Source organism: Lichenostomus cassidix, chromosome 17 (genome assembly GCF_008360975.1).
Source record: "Lichenostomus cassidix isolate B80296 chromosome 17, HeHo_3.0, whole genome shotgun sequence".
NCBI lineage: Eukaryota > Metazoa > Chordata > Aves > Passeriformes > Meliphagidae > Lichenostomus > Lichenostomus cassidix.
The window spans coordinates 10,423,257-10,438,726 of NC_139497.1; the positions used below are offsets into that span (position 1 = coordinate 10,423,257).

General features: G+C 51.9%; 1 protein-coding gene across 9 annotated transcripts in view; it reads left to right on the top strand.

Moving 5' to 3' along the window:
• Positions 1 to 15,470, top strand: part of EXD3 (exonuclease 3'-5' domain containing 3) — a 282,421-nt gene that overhangs the window by 195,091 nt on the left and 71,860 nt on the right. The window lies entirely within an intron of this gene.

The window sequence follows — 15,470 nt, forward strand, 5'->3', positions numbered from 1 at the left end:
TCAATTATTGTTTCATGACAGATATTGGGATGCTTCCTTCTTTTCTTAGTGCTTTTTTTACTGGAAGATTATCTAGTGCTGGATAATGTTTCAGCAGAGTTGTGCTGTCCCCCAGGAGATGGAGCAGAGCCCTCCCCAGGACAGGGAGGCCTCAGTACATCTTTAAATTCATGTGCCAGCCCCTGCATTGCCGAGAGTGTGTTTGCAAGTGGAATCTCTTCCGTGGGAGAGACTAATGGCATACTCTGCTCTCAGGGTGGGACTGGAGAAAGCAGGTTGGCACAGACAATGGGTGTTTCCTGGGGAGAGTTTAAACTGTCACAAAAAGCTTTAAAATAGTTTTAGAGTGTTTAAAATATGATGAGCTTTTGATAACTTCTATGTTTATATAATCAGGACAATCAGGGTGTTCAGTCAGGGCCCCTTTATGAGCAGATTGTGCTGCAGGGTTCTTGTAAGTGTCCAAGACTTTTTTCCGAGGTGGGACAGCCAGTTCCCCATTTGTTACTTCTCCAGAGTTGCATGTTTTTTCCATTATCTATCACTTTACTATCCTTGCCTAAATTGTCACTTTGGGTTACTCTGGTTGTGTCACACTAGACACCTGAGCACTGTGCACTGGCAGATGAGACAAAGGACTCCTGCTGCCCATGGCAGGCTCCTGGCACTGCTGCCACCCAGGCAAAGCATGGCTCCTCCAGGCTGCAGTTATTTCAGCAGTGTGTCCCATCCCAGCAGTGTCCCATCCCAGCAGTGTCCCATCCCAGCAATATAGTCCAGCCCCCATAAAGGTGCAAAACATTTGCCTGTTTTGATGGTGACCTCTGTGTATTTTTCCTCAAAAGGCTTAGAACAACTAAAAGAGGAAAATTAGTTGGAATCCTTGAACAGCAGAGGTTGGAAAGGACCTCGAGGCATCGCTGGCATTGAGATAGGATTGATATGAGTTTGATGTGAATAAGAAAGGGGCTGTCAGTGCTTACATGAAATGTTTCTTGAGATTCAACTAACATTCTTTTGAAGTCAGTGCAGAGACTGCCTTTGCCATTGAGGATCCTTGTGGTGACATTTATGTCCCCAAAGTTTGGAATCATAACAATTAGATTACTTCCACTACTTCCTGAGGCACAGGGGAGTGTGAGTGACCTGCTGCAGGTCCCTGCCTCTCTCCACCAGGTTTTGGGAGAACCTCTGTGACCCACTCAATACTTTGAGATATTTGGGGAAGAGGGTCCTTTACCTTGGTAAGAAGGTCCAGGCGCCTGACTCTACACTGAAATCAGTCCATATGTTGTTATATTTCAGAAAAAGTGTTTGTTTAGAGTGATTTTGGTCTGTGATAAAACACTTTCAAGTCCACCACAACTCTTCAGGATTTGCTGAGGCTCAGTGTCATCTCCCTGGGAGGGTTTTCCTGCTGTTAAGCTTGTGCTGCACTGCTTGTGTGTGAGCAATGAGCTCAGCCAGCAGGATTGAAGCCCAGAAGTTGAAAGCATTAGGCTGTTACCATAACGTAGACTTACTTGCTTTCAAAATGTGTTTATAGACAAGAATTTGGGAGTTTCCAGGGAATCCACAAAGAAAATGGAAGGGCAGCATCTGTGACACAGCATGAAGTGAGACCACAGCAGTGGAGAGCAGCTGAGTTGAACTTTCTGAGATTCCTTTCTATTGCAAAAAAAATCAGGGGTCAGAAAACTGTATCTCTGTTTCAGGCAGTATCCAGCCACCACCACATAGGTTATGATGTTGAAAAGAAAATACAAAACAGAATGGTAAAAGTAATAATATAATCACAGACTGGTTTGTATTGGAAGGGACCTTAAAGCTCATCCAGTCCTACCCCTGCCATAGGCAGACCTTCCACTGTCCTAGGTTGCTCCAAGCCCTGTCCAGCCTGGCCTTGGACACTTCCAGGGATCCAGGGGCAGCCACAGCTTCTCTGGGCACCCTGTGCCAGGGCCTCCCCACCCTCACAGGGAGGAATTTAACCTGGCCCCCTGGCAGGGGGAAGCCATTCCCCCTTGCTCTGTCACTCCAAGCCTTTATCCAAAGTCCCTCTCCAGCTCCCCTGGAGCCCTTTACACCCTAGAAGGAGCTCTAAGGTCTTCCCAGAGCCTTCTCTCCTTCAGGTGAACACTCCCAGCTCTCCCAGCCTGTTTCCAGAGCAGAGAGGCTCAAGCCCTCGGAGCATCTCCATGGCCTCCTCTGGACTCTCTCCAGCATCTCCACACCCTGCTTGTGTTGGAGTCCCATGGCTGGACCATGTCCCATGTCCCATGGCTGCACATGGGGTCTCACCTGAGCAGGGCAGAGGGGCAGACACCTCTCTTCCCTGCTGTGGGACCAGCCCAAGGCACAGAGCGGTTTTTGGGTCCCAGTGCACTTAGCTGCCTCAGCATTACCTTCCCACAGCCCTGTACCTTTGCATGGGGAAAGGTGAGGGCTCACCATCTGCGGGTGAAGCGTTTATCTGTAAACCCTCTTCATCCAAAAATATTGGGACAGCACCAAATCTAAAGGTGTCTGTGTGTCTAGACCACCAGTGTTGGAGCTGTTAGAGCTGGTGCCAAAACCTCTCCTTGAGCATTGCAGGATGGCAATTACCCCAGAGCCCTCAGGCACAGCTGGATCTGGCTGCAGCAGGGGCAGCCTGGCACCTCGTGGGCCAAGCAGGGAGATCACATCCCTGAGCTTCAACGGATGCTGCACTTGAAAACCTGTCCTGGTTTGCAGGAAAATCTGACATCTCAGCTGGTGTTATTTTTTGAGAACCTTCAGTGAAGAAAGAAGAAATAGTGTATTGCAGGAGAGTGGCAGCTGCTCTGGGGATGCAGTGCCTGGAATTGAACTTCTGGTGTCCAGGGCCCACAGCAGCCCTGCCACATGTAATCATCCTGTAAAGCTCCTGTCCAGCTCCTGACAGGCTCCTGATCCATCCTGACATGCACCAAGATGCTCAGTGAGTGTCATTTCCTGCTCTAAGGAGCCCAGATTGTTCCTGACTGGCCCTGGGGTTTGAGCAATCACTTTAATTCTTCTCCCTCATTTATTTCCTGGGCCTGAGGGAACCAGGCTTCAGCCCCTTCCACAAATCTCCCACTCATGCAGAGTATGAAACGCACTCCACAGGGGCGAGGGCTGGATGATGGATTGGGCTGTGCTGGCTTTAGCAATGCTGCAGCACAGGAGGTTTGCTCAGGCTGTGCTGCTGCTCCGAGAGAGCTCAGCTGGACACACATCTCCTGCCAGTGCTCAGTGTGGTGCTGGTGGGAGCACAGGGAGAGGGTCTGTCTCTGATGGAGAGCACCAAAGGCTCCAGCCTGTCCATGTTGAACCCAAACAAGGTTTGGTCCGAGGGAAGAGCCAGTGCTGCTCCTTTTCAGAGTGCTGACTCTTGCTTTCACACCCAGTACAGCTCAGGCTTCCCGAGAGGAAAACAGCCCCAGGAGCTGTGGTGCAGCAGCAGAGTGAGGCTGTGGCAGCAGATGTGCTGGGACAGCCCTATCTGCTTGCCTTCCAGAGGGAGCACTTCACCTGGAGTCCTTTCCGAAGCAATTTGAGGTTCATTAGCAACTTTTAGCTTCACTATATCACTGGTCTGTTTATCTTTTGTCTGAGTGAGTTTTTCTCTCTTCCTGTTGTTGTTCCTCCTTCCTGAGGAGAGTGGGGGCCATGTGGACACCCTGCCCTGTGCTCAGGGAATCCTGCTGCCACCCCCTCCCCACTTCCAGACAGGCAGGCTGCTCCTTGCCTTCGGAAATGTCTCTCCTTACCCATCACACCCTTAATTTGCTCTCATAAAGGGGATCCTTTGTGATGTGAGGTGCCGGAGGCCAGATGGTGATGGGTGCAGCAGGTAGGAGCAGAGGCAAACCATGGCCACACCAGCTCGGAGGTCTTGCCTCCTACGGACATGGCAACCCCATCCTGGTGGGAGCAGCCCTTGGTGCTCCCAGTGCTGGAGGGAGCCCGTGGGTGGGTGCTGGAGCACAGACACGACATCTGAGCTGCCCTTGGCCACTCTGCAAAGCCCAGCTGTTGATACTGATGGAATCCATCCAAAAACCAGCACATGGGCTCCAGCGAAGCCTGGGGGTCACCCCTGCGCTGCAGTGGGCATGCACCAGCCATAAATACAAACCACTGTGTTACTAATGCATCCACTGTAAATGGTTTATGTAACCTCATAAACTCCGAGTAGCTGAAATCTCAGAGAGCCCGTGGCCTTTGCTGGGCTGGCATTCGAGGTGAGAGGCCTGGAAGAGCCAGGCCATCTGCAGGGTAATGAGTTTCTCATCCTTCCAGAAAGAGAATAGTCCCTCAGTGCCTGTCCTGTGGGGTCTCATGTGTTGGAGACTGCATGGGATTTTCCAAACTTGCATGTCAGCAAGGATCTAGTGGTGCAGCAGGGAGAATCCAGAGTGAACTGCTGGATATGACCCTTACATTCATCCATCAAACTGCTGCCACAGCAGGACAAGTGAAACAACAGATCCTGAGCAAGGAAACATCATTGTATTCAGAGCAAGTGAAGTATAAATGAACTCCAGACCCAGTGCGAGGTGCTGCTGACCACACCTGTCTGGTTTGTGTTGAATTAACTTTTTCCCACCCCTCTGTGCTGCCTGGGGGCTCCTGTGGCTTACGGTGCAGAAGGTACCCACTCCCAAAGTGCCAGGGACTGGCACTTTGTACAAGGACTTGTTTCTTAACACCTTGATTTCTTTCTCTTGATTACTTCTGAACACTCTTCACAGAGAACTTGACCCTTTCTTCCACCTCCCCATCCTCCACCACAGAGTAACCCCAGCTCTGCAGTGATGGTTATCATGGGAAGACCTCTCCTAGACTCAGCTCTTCCATCTCACGGGAGACCCTGCCTCCCTCTCAGCTGCTCATCCTGGAAATCCTTCCTGCTCCACTCCTGCCGTCCAGCCCAGCTGGTTCCTGTTGCAGCTCTCGGCTGCAACTGCAGTGCTGAGCTCCGGATGGCTGGACAGGAGCTCTGTCCTCATCCTCCTCCCTCAGCACATCACCCAGCCTGCTTCTGCCCCTTCTCAGTGCCACCGCTCTACAGGGGACAGGTCACTGCCGGGGAGAGAGGACTGGTCAGGCTCTTCACCCTCACACCAGGAATGTTCACACCAGCTCTGCCTGCGCAGGCAAGTTGAACAGCAAAAACATTCCCTTTATTTCTCAGCAGGTGAAGTCTTCACCCAGCCTTCAGGCTTAACCTGAAACACCCAGGCTTAAGTCTGGGTATTTCAGGGCTCCTGAGTTCATGCCTCTCAGTGACCACAGCAACACAGGGGCATGGCCCCAGTGAAAAAACTTGCTGGTCCTCCCTGGCAATGCCCAGGGATTGCCTTTCCAAGCACCCAAAATGTCCTTGGGGTGATAACCCCGCGATAAGATAACAAGGGACAAGCAGTGCCAGTGGAATGGACCCTTCTTCCACACAGGGACTGGGAAGAAAGCAGGTTTGGAAATATCCAAAGGGAGATATGTGTCGACGTGCATTTCCCAGTATGGGATGGTTTGTTCCTGGTCACACAGGAGAGAAGGCATCTGCCTGGAAATCTCATTTTAACACTTCCACTGTCTGAGTTTTCAATTCAAACCCTGTCCCAAAAATGCATCTGCTTTCTCTTCTATTTTCTGGATATCACTTCTTGCTTTGACCTCCCCTACCCCTATCTGAAGCATTTTTCTAGACAACAGTGTTCAGGCATTTGTATTTGTCTTTGCAATTCCTTGGTTCGTGAAATGCCTGCCCAGCCCTGGGCTGCTCTGCCAGCTACTGCTTCCTCATCCACAGCCCTGTCCACTGTCTCAGCCTGGCCACTCACTGCTTGTAGGGAGCAAAACCAGATCCCTGTTCCAGGATGAACCCAGGGCTTGCGTTTCAGCCTGTTGGTCCTTGCCAAGCCACTTTTCTTGGAAATTCAGGTCATGAGAAATGTGTAAATGCTTTCCAGAATCCTACTTTCTCCCTTAACCTCATGCTTTCAGCAGCAGGCAGTGCCCATCTCTGTCCAGCCTCTCCTTTGGGAAGAGCCTCTGAGCAGTGTTTTATGTGTGTTTGGTGAGCATGTGAGAGATACCAGTGCTGGTTCTCCCCACTGCCAGCTCAGCTGCAGGATGGCTGTGCTCTCAACACTGTGTCCAGTGTGCTCTGATTTCCGTGGGGTTCTGTTCCTGCTCCTGGTGGTTCACGTGGAGCAGTTGAGCTCCCAGGTTTGGCCCCACACAGCTCCTGCCCAAGAGCTCAGTCCTGCAGAGATAAGCCAGCCCCACACAAAACACGGGGCTGATATCACTGAGATCACTGCAGCTGATCTTGGCCCCATCTGTGGGAGAAATCACTCTTGGTACAGAACTGGCCCTCGCTCCTCACCAGTTTCTCCTCCCAAGTAACAAGTAACAGGACAAGTGGTAACAGCCTCTAATTATGCTAGGGAAGGTTTAGGTCAGATATTAGGGAAAATATCTTCTCAGAAAGGGCTGTGCAGCACTGGCAGCCCACACCATCCCTGAAAGTGTTCCAGTGTAGATGTGGCACTTGGGGCCATGGTTTTGTGGTGGGATTGGCAGTGCTGGGGAACAGTTGCACTCAGTGATCTTGGAGAGTTTTCCCAACCTTAAGGATTCTGTGATTCCAAGATCCTGTGTTGCACTGGCAGATGCCCAGGCTGGTGACAAGACCCTGGGTGTCTGATGGCAGGTGATATCTTAACTTGATTGGTGCCACTCCTTGTCTGAAATGACTGAAATGTGCCTGGGCCACTGCTGGAGCTGCTCAATGCAGGCTTTGCCTCCACACCACAGCCCCTGCTGGATGGGTGCAACCCCATGAGGGTTGAGTGCTGGAGCAGTCAGATCCATTTCCATTCCCATGCTGCTGTTGGAATTATCCCGGGCAGGTCAGAAGGCACAGGGCCATGATTTGCAAGAAGCCCAATGACTCGACATGTTCTCTTTGGGAGGGTGATGCCCAAGCAGACATGTGAAGAAAATACACAAGGCCAGGCTGAGAGGGACAAATCCAGGCAGGCATCCAAGACATCCTCGTCCTGGGGCTGCATCCAGTAACTGTTACCTATGATTAAGAATCCGTATCAATCTTGATGTCATGAAAGTCACCCAGACCGTGAAATCCCCATGTTCGGTGTGGAAATACGGCATTTGATGCATTTTTGTTTGAAATGCGTTAAATCTGCATTAGAGGGGCCATGGGGAGGGGTTAGGTCCATCAGCCAGGAAAAGTTGTGCTGTCTCACTCCCTCTCAGTGCAGGGTGTGTGGATCCAGCAGTGCCTAACAGCTCATCCATGACAAACTCTGAAAATCGCAGAGATGTTTGCCACGGTTGGGCTGTGAAATCAGCCTCCTCTCTAGGAATGAGAAACCTCCATAGCTGCTGTCCAGGGCTGCTGGCTGGCTGTGGCTTTCTTGCCAGAGAGCATCTCCCAGCAGGGCCAGGCGGGCAGGGAGACAGGCAGGGAAATGGGCAGGGAGGCAGGCAGGGAGGCAGGACTACCCAGACTCCAGCAAGTCAGAGGGATGGTAAAGCAGAGTGAAAACAGACGCTGCTGTGGTTTGTCACCCCAGTCCGTTAACCTGGCACACACATCCATGGGAGGGGGATTTGAACACCCGTGGCCTTTTATTCACAGGCTCTGTGCAGGGCAGGCTGTAAAGCCATTGAGACACTCTGCTGGCAAGTGCAGTGTATTTTAGCAGCCAGATGGCCCTGGGGATGTCCCCAGCCGTTCCAGCCATCCCTTGGGATCCCTCGTGCACCTGCAGCCAGCGGGGAAGCGGTGAAGCCTGAGCTGCTGCTGGTGGCTGTGTCAGGGCTTACGGTCTGCCCCGTGTTTCCTGCCGTTTAGCAGCCACAACTTCACAAACGTACTGATTGATAACTCTCTGGAGTGCCTTTTCCCTTTCTTCTCACATAATATCCCAAACTCAGCTCTCCCTTTGGCAGTTCCCACTTGTGGAGTGAAGATGGGGGCTTGGTCCCAAAAAGGTCTGTGAGGCCAGCAGTGGCTCCCTGCCTGAGCACGGGGCCTGGCAGCGGCTGTTTGTGTGAGGTAGAGTTCTCACGCTCTAAACATACAATCTGTGATAAGGGAAGGGAAAAAGCCCAGCATGGAAATATTCCTTCTGTAAGAGAAATAACTTGCTGCTACTAAAAATATGTGTTCATATTATTCCTGCCTCGGTCTGCAGCTTGATGGGAGAGAGTGCACGCAGGCTGCCCTCAGGGGACTCAGCTCGGCGGGACAGAGCCGGGCTCTCCGAGAGGCTGTGCGTCCACTGAGGCTGGAGGAATCACGGTGGGAGGGACAGAGCTCCTCGGCTTCTCCCTGGTTTATCATCCCCATCTCTTTCTCAGGGCAGTAAAACCGTGATATGCCATTACCCTTAAGGTCATAGGAACTAACCTCTAAGCAGGTGCTGACAGTGGGAAAGGAAAGTGATCTGCAGCATTCCCAGAGCAGCTGGGAGCCTGTTCCCAACCCCGGCTGCACACAGAGGCAGGAACAGCTTTGTTCAAGGGGACACATGTTTGGAGCGGTGGGATATGTGTAATCCCTTCCTGTCTCATCTGCAAATGTCCCGGGCCTGCTGCTTCCTTCCCTGATTGCTGCTCCCGAGACCCTGGGTCCCCATTCCCAAGCCCTCCTGTGCCCACGGGTGAGCAGAGCCAAGCTGAGCCAAGTGGAGCAGCCAGATTTTTCAGGAGCAGCCCTGAAGCAGCAGACAGAGCCTGCCCAGGATCCCTGTCCTGCCCAGGCTGCCTCTCTCATGCCATGGTACCAAGTGAGGAATGGATGATGTTTGCTGCTGCCATGACCTCAGCTGGCAAAGTCAGGCATGTCTGACTTGAAGCTGCTCAGGACCATCTCTGTGAAGCCATTCCTGTTAGAAATGGGTGGAATCTTGTGCAGTTTCTTGCAGATTTGTCTCTGGGGCATGGTAGGTGGGCGCTGTGTCTGCTCAGGGGCAGGTTGTATCTCCTATCTTGAGAGTCATCACATCACAGACTGGTTTGGGTTGGAAGGGACCTTAAAGCTCATCCAGTTCCACCCCCTGCCTTGGGCAGGGACACCTTCCAGGGATCCAGGGGCAGCCACAGCTTCTCTGGGCAGCCTGTGCCAGGGCCTCCCCACCCTCATTGTAAAAAAATTCATCCTTATAACTAATCTAAATTAACCCTCCTTCAGTTTAAAACTATTACCCAAGAATTACCCAGGTCACAGAGATGGTCAATATGGCAGAAGGTGGTCTTGCTGCAGCAGAGCCACCAGGCTCTGCTACAGTTTTTGTAAATAATGTATGGCCTCGGTGCTGCTTTTTTTGTTTCTTAAAGATCCCCTGCCCCATTTGGTATCAAACATCTGTTTCCAGAGCATCCCCTGACCAGTATTTAGGGAAAAAACTCATCATTGAAATGCTTGTCAAGCACTGGAACAGGCTGCTCAGGGTCACTGGTGAAGCCACCATCCTCTAAGAGATTTAAAAGCTGTGTAGATGTGACAGTTGGGGACATGGGCTAGTGGTGGGCTTGGCAGTGCTGGGGGAACAGTTGGGCTTGATGGTCTTTGATGTGTTTTCCATGATGATTCCATTATTCTCTGTCGCCATAGCTCCTCACCATCCCCAGTTGTGAGGGTGATGGGGAAAGGCATGGTGGGGCAGGAAGCAGGAGAGCTTGGAAGGAGCTTGGAGAGGAAATGCACAACTGTGAGGTGTGGGCTGGGTGCTCTGTTCCCTGCAGCTGGAGCTGAAGCCTCAACACAGAGCAGTTCAGTGCAGGTTGGGGACTGAGAGAAATGTGAAACATCAATCCCGCAGCAGACCTGGTGCTGAGCTGTTCCCGATGTGGCTCCCTATGGACTCCGGGGATGGTTCTGGGAGGACGTTTCCCTGGCCGGGTCCGTGTGTTCTGCCTGGCCGGGTGAGTCAGAGCCTCTATCGCCCTTCGCAGGCAGCTGCAGTTTCCTCCCTGCCTCAGCGGAGCCTGCGGGACACAGCGTTGGCTCCCTTAGGCTGCCCGCTGTCCACCCTGGCACCGAGTCAGGAATGTGTGCTGGGCAAGACCGGGGGATCGCCACCCAAAGAAAGGGAAAAGCTGCCTTCCTGTTCTTCCTGCTCCAGTCCCGCTCCCACTTCGGTGGCTGGGAAAGGCAGGGTCCAGCCCGGCTCAAGGTTGCGCAGTTCAGCTGCTGGCCTCGGGCCAGCGAGCGTGAGAGCAAGCAACACAATAACACGGATGTCGAACACAGGATCCCTTCCCTGCGGACCCGGGCGGCTGTGCAGGAGCACTGGGAGGGATTAGCAGAGCAGGACTAGCAGTCAGGCTAAAGTATGACAACGCTGTTAAATAGATTTTGTTTTTTTCAAATATCCTTCAAAAAAAGGGAGCCTCCTACCTCTGCCCAGACAGGTTTTGGTGTGCAGAAGTGCTGCCCCATCAGCAATTCTGCGGCTCACTTGGATTGGATGAATCCGCAGAGCAGGCATGGGTGCAGCTTGCGTTAAGCCAAGGAGACAGGCAGGGTGACTGGGGCTACTGTTCAGCCCTTGATTTCAGCAACCAAATGTGGGCAATGTCCCTTCTCCTGCTCCAGTCGTCAAGCCCGGGAAGGATCTGTGTTTTGAATGCACTGGCTTAATGGAATGGTTGTTCCTTGTAAGAGTTAAGAACAAGCTGAAGTGAACTGCTGCCCCAGCCAGTCAGTACAGCAAGGCGGACCTGTGCGATGGGAGGCCACTGTAAAATATCCTTTATCCAGCTTGAAACACAGGGAAGGCAAAGCACATCTGAACATGGGCAGACATGGCCAGAATGGGATATTGGTGGCTGCTTGTCACTCACTCCCTGCTCAGCTGGCTGTGACTCCACCAAATTCTTTGCTGGGAATTCAGGTTTCCTTTCTCCCGTGATGGAAACATTGGAGTTTCTCACTACAGATGGAGCTTGGTTTGTGAATGGAGCTGAGGAAGAGCAGAGGTTCTCTCCCTTCCCTCTGCCCTCTGATCACCACCATGCTGGGGTGAGCAAGAAGAATGCCTCAGCAGGGAAAAGGAGACAAGATAGTTGTGTTAAGGAAGTTAAGGAACAAGTTAAGGAATTGTGTGTATCTGCATCTGTGTGTGTGTATATATATATATATTTGGGATAACTAAATAAAGATGATGAGTTAGGAGGAGAGAAGGCATTGCTCAGAGATTTCTTTCCAAGCTCTGTTAGACTGTCACTTCAGTGTAAACTCACTCATGGGGTTGTTTCTCACCTGCCTCAGCCAAACAGGAGGGTCACAGTCGTGCAGTGTCATCCTCTTGCTAAAAAAGTGTTGAGATGTTGGCCATCAGCTGAGGCAGCATGCATGACTCTGTGCAGTGGGACACAGGCAGCCCAGCCCTACAGCCATGTGCAGAGTCAGGGGGCTGTGAATGTACAGAAAATACAAACATTCCTGCCCCGTATGCCTTTGTATGCCTGGGTGTGCCAGTCAACAGGGGCTGGCATGTGCCAGCCAGCACATGCCCAGGTGGGCTGAGGTGCCACCCAGGTGAGCTGAGGTGCTACAGAGTGTAAAGAAGGAACAGTGGTCATCCCCCTGTGCTGGGCACTGGCGAGGCTTCATTCAGGGTTGGGCCCCTCACTACAAGAGAGACACTGAGCAGCTGGAGCATGTCCAGGGAAGGGAACAGGGCTGGGGAAGAGGCTGGAGCAACAGGAGCAGCTGAGGGAGCCTAGAGAAAAGGAGGCTTAGGGGTGACCCTTCTCAATCTCTACAACTCCCTGACAGGAGGTTATAGCCAGGTGGTGTCTGTCTCTCCTCCCAAGTAACAAGTGATGGGGCAAGAGGAAACAGCCTCAAGTTGAACCAGGTGAAGTTTAGATTGGATATTAGGAAAAGTTTCTTCACAGAAGGAATGGTCAGGCATTGCAACAGGCTGCCCAGGGCAGGAGTGGAGCCACCATCCCTGGAAGTGCTCAAAAAACTTGTTGATGTGACACTTGGGGACATGGGTTAGTGGTGGCCTTGGCAGTGCTGGGTGAGTGGTTGGACTCATGATCCCCGGGGGCTTTTCCAAACTTAATGATTCCATGTTCCTATGATCTTCTGCAGAGAATTGCAGGAGAAACTTTTTCTGACAGTTTTATGCTTTTTTTTCCTTTAATTGCTATTTGCTTCCCTGCCTCCCCTCTCCAGCCAAGTGGAGTCCAAGATCCCATGGGTGGTGTCCTCATGGAGAGTGGCCCCCTATGCCACGGACAGCACATGGGCCTGGGGGAGCCAGGAAATGGGGACAGGACATGGGCAGGTTGACAGGAGAAGCTGTGCCATGGGCAGTCCTGGTACTCTGAGCCTGCTTCACATCATGGTGCTGCTGAGGGTTATGCCTTTGGGTAAGGTCCTGGCAGTGTGTGCCTGCAGCCATGCCCAGTGTGCTGCCATGCCCAGCGTGCTGGCATGCCCAGTGTGCTGCCATGCCCAGACAGCCCAAGGAGGCTGCACTGCCCCTGCTTTTGGCACAGGGGCTGCTAAGCCAGAGCCCATCAATCCATGGGCTGTTTCTGGTGAGCCACCATGACCCAAGGGGCAGTCCCATCCCATTTGCTCATTGAAAGCATTCTCAAGACCAGTGACCAAATACTCTGGTGAAACTGGTCTGGCTGCACTGCCAGTTCCCACAGGCACAGCACCATCTTCCATGTCCCCCTGCTGCAAGAGAGGCACTGCAGCCTCCGAACGGGTCTGAACCCAGAACCACAGCACACATGGCATGTCCAATGTCCCTCCCTGCAAGCATCTCAGCGCCACATGGGCAGGATTCCAGCCATGGTCACCCTGAGGAGCAGCCCCAGGTACAACTTTTATTGTGGGAGAAGAGACCAGGTGATGTGTGGGGTTGGCTGTGCTGCCATAGTCCTGGGACCAGGTAGAGCAGGGTTAATGCCACCAGAGTGTCTGTGTGCAATGGCCTTTTTATCTGATACGGCCCAGCGAGTTTCCTGGTGGAGCACTTTGTGTCTGGTCAGCGAGGCTGCTTGGCAGTGGAGCAGAGAGGAAGGCTGGAAGTAAACACAGGCACTCTTGGATCAGTAGCTGGGAAAAGCAGTGAGAAGCTGCATGGGATTGCCGTCCCCAAAACCTCCTTGTTTCCTTGCCTCGCAGACGAACGGCTTCCTGCCAGGGACAGCACTCACTTCCAGGCACTGCGGCAGTACTGTCCTGGCCCCTTCTCCCAGCACAGCACGGCTGCAGCAGCAGCTCTGCCTCCTGTGGGCATTTCCAGCCACTCACCTGGATCAGGACTTGAAGTGGTTTGGAGCTTTGTGAGGTTTGAGTGCCCAACTCCACAAAATCCCAGCCATATAAACTGAAAGGTATCGGTCCCCACTGGAGCAACCACAGCCACATCCACTGGGACAGGGACAGAGACAGGGACAGGGAAAGCTGCTACAATGGACACTGCCATCAAGTCCTCTCAGCCTTCGGTGCAGCTGCTCTCAGCATGGCTGGAGATCTTGATTGATGAAGTTCTAATTTTTATACTTTCATCTTTCTCCTTTGAACCAGATGCTGATTTGAGAATGTCCTAGGGCTCTTTTGGAATGACTGAAAGAAACATTAGGAAGAAATCCTTCACTGTGAGGGTGGGGGGGCCCTGGCACAAGTTTCCCAGAGAAGCTGTGGTTGCCCCATCCCTGGAAGTGTCCAAGGCCAGGTTGGATGGGGCTTGGAGCAACCTGGGATAGTGGGAGGTTTCTCTGCCCATGGCAGGGGGTGGAATGGGATGAGTTTACGGTCCCTTCTAATGCAAACCAGACTGTGATTCTACGAAACCTTGATCAGATAGGGAAACATCATTTTGAGCACCTCAGGGCTGAATCATTAGAGAGGATATGGCTCTCCAACAGGTGACCAGGAAGGGAATGCAAGACCTTGTTTCCAGAAGTTCTCGTGAGCATCAGCAGCTGAGCAGCCTGGATGGAGATGGCGGGTTTATTTGGAGAGATGATGGTGTGGTCATGATACTGTGGATTCACTGTCCCTCTCCTTACCTCGTTAAGCTTTTCCTCTTTCCTAATTCCCAATGAAAAGTAGTGCTTTTCCTTGCTTCTCCTTGGATTTGGGAGAATGCAAATGTACAAACTCCAAGGCTGACCGGAAAACAAAGATTTTTCTTCCAGATATGAGACAGCTACAGAAATGTTCAACATAGAGTAAGGAATGAGAGGTCACTTGAGTCCACCCTGATAAGTGTGTCTGCCAAGAGGGTTTCCCAAATAATGAAACCATTTGGCTGTTGCTGCTGTCCTGTATACCTAGAAAAAGTGGGGAAAATAATAGAGAGGGTTTGAGGCTCATCTGAATGTCTCTGTATTGATGACATCTCTAATGTTCACCTACAGAAATATATAATGCGTTCCACAGAGCCATAGCTGAGGCTTGGGCTCTGGACATGGCTCTGGGCTTCACTCCACTCTGGGCAGGAAGGAAAGCAGCCTAATACAGCAGAAACAACCAGCATTTCTTATGGAGGCATGGAACAAAGAAGCCTATTTCCTCAGCCTGAGCTTCCCTCTGTAAGGTCAATAATCACAAAATGCACCAGTCACAGCATTTGCCATGTCACAGGTTTGTTCTGAGCCTCTCTGGAGCTGTGACTTCACTGGTTTGCAATGTGCCCACATGGATGGGCAGCAGCCATTACCCTGGTGTGAGCTCACCTCACATTCCCACTGGGACCGCCTTTGGATTTCATATCTCAGGGCAGAAGAGCAGTTCGCTGATTTCATGTTCCCACTATCTCTGCTCTGTACATCCACGGACTTTCTCTGGAAGGAGGCTCTGGCCTGCTGCTTTCCCTTTTCTTACATCCCATTTCTGGTTCATCCATCTGCTGGATGTGCGAACAGCCAGTTACCATTTTTGTGTGCCTGTGCTGACAGCCTGCATTCAAAGGTGCTGTGCTCAGCAGAGTTATTCCAGGGCACTGCAGGTACCAGGGCCTGTCTCAGTGGTCACCAACATCAGCCACCAGTGTCATGCACAGACTCTGGCACTTGAGCAAACAAAACTTTGTTGAATCCATGTCCCACATAGGTGATGTGCTGGGTGCTGAGGTGAGCAATGTCTCTCCAGTTATCATTCAATGAATCACAGAATTACAGACTTGTTTGCTTTGGAAGGGACTTTAAAGTTCATCTCATTCCACCGCCTGCCATGGTCAGGGACATCTTCCACTAGACCAGGTTTCTCAAAGCCTTTTCCAACCTGGCCTTGAATGCTTCCAGGGATGGGGCATTCTATGGTTCTCTGAAGTTTTGTAGTCAATATTGGATGCATCTTGCTCCATCCCATCTTACCAGCTGGTACCTCTTGCTCTGCTCTGATCTGTGCCAAGTGGGATCCATTCACCTTGTTACTGATCCCCAGT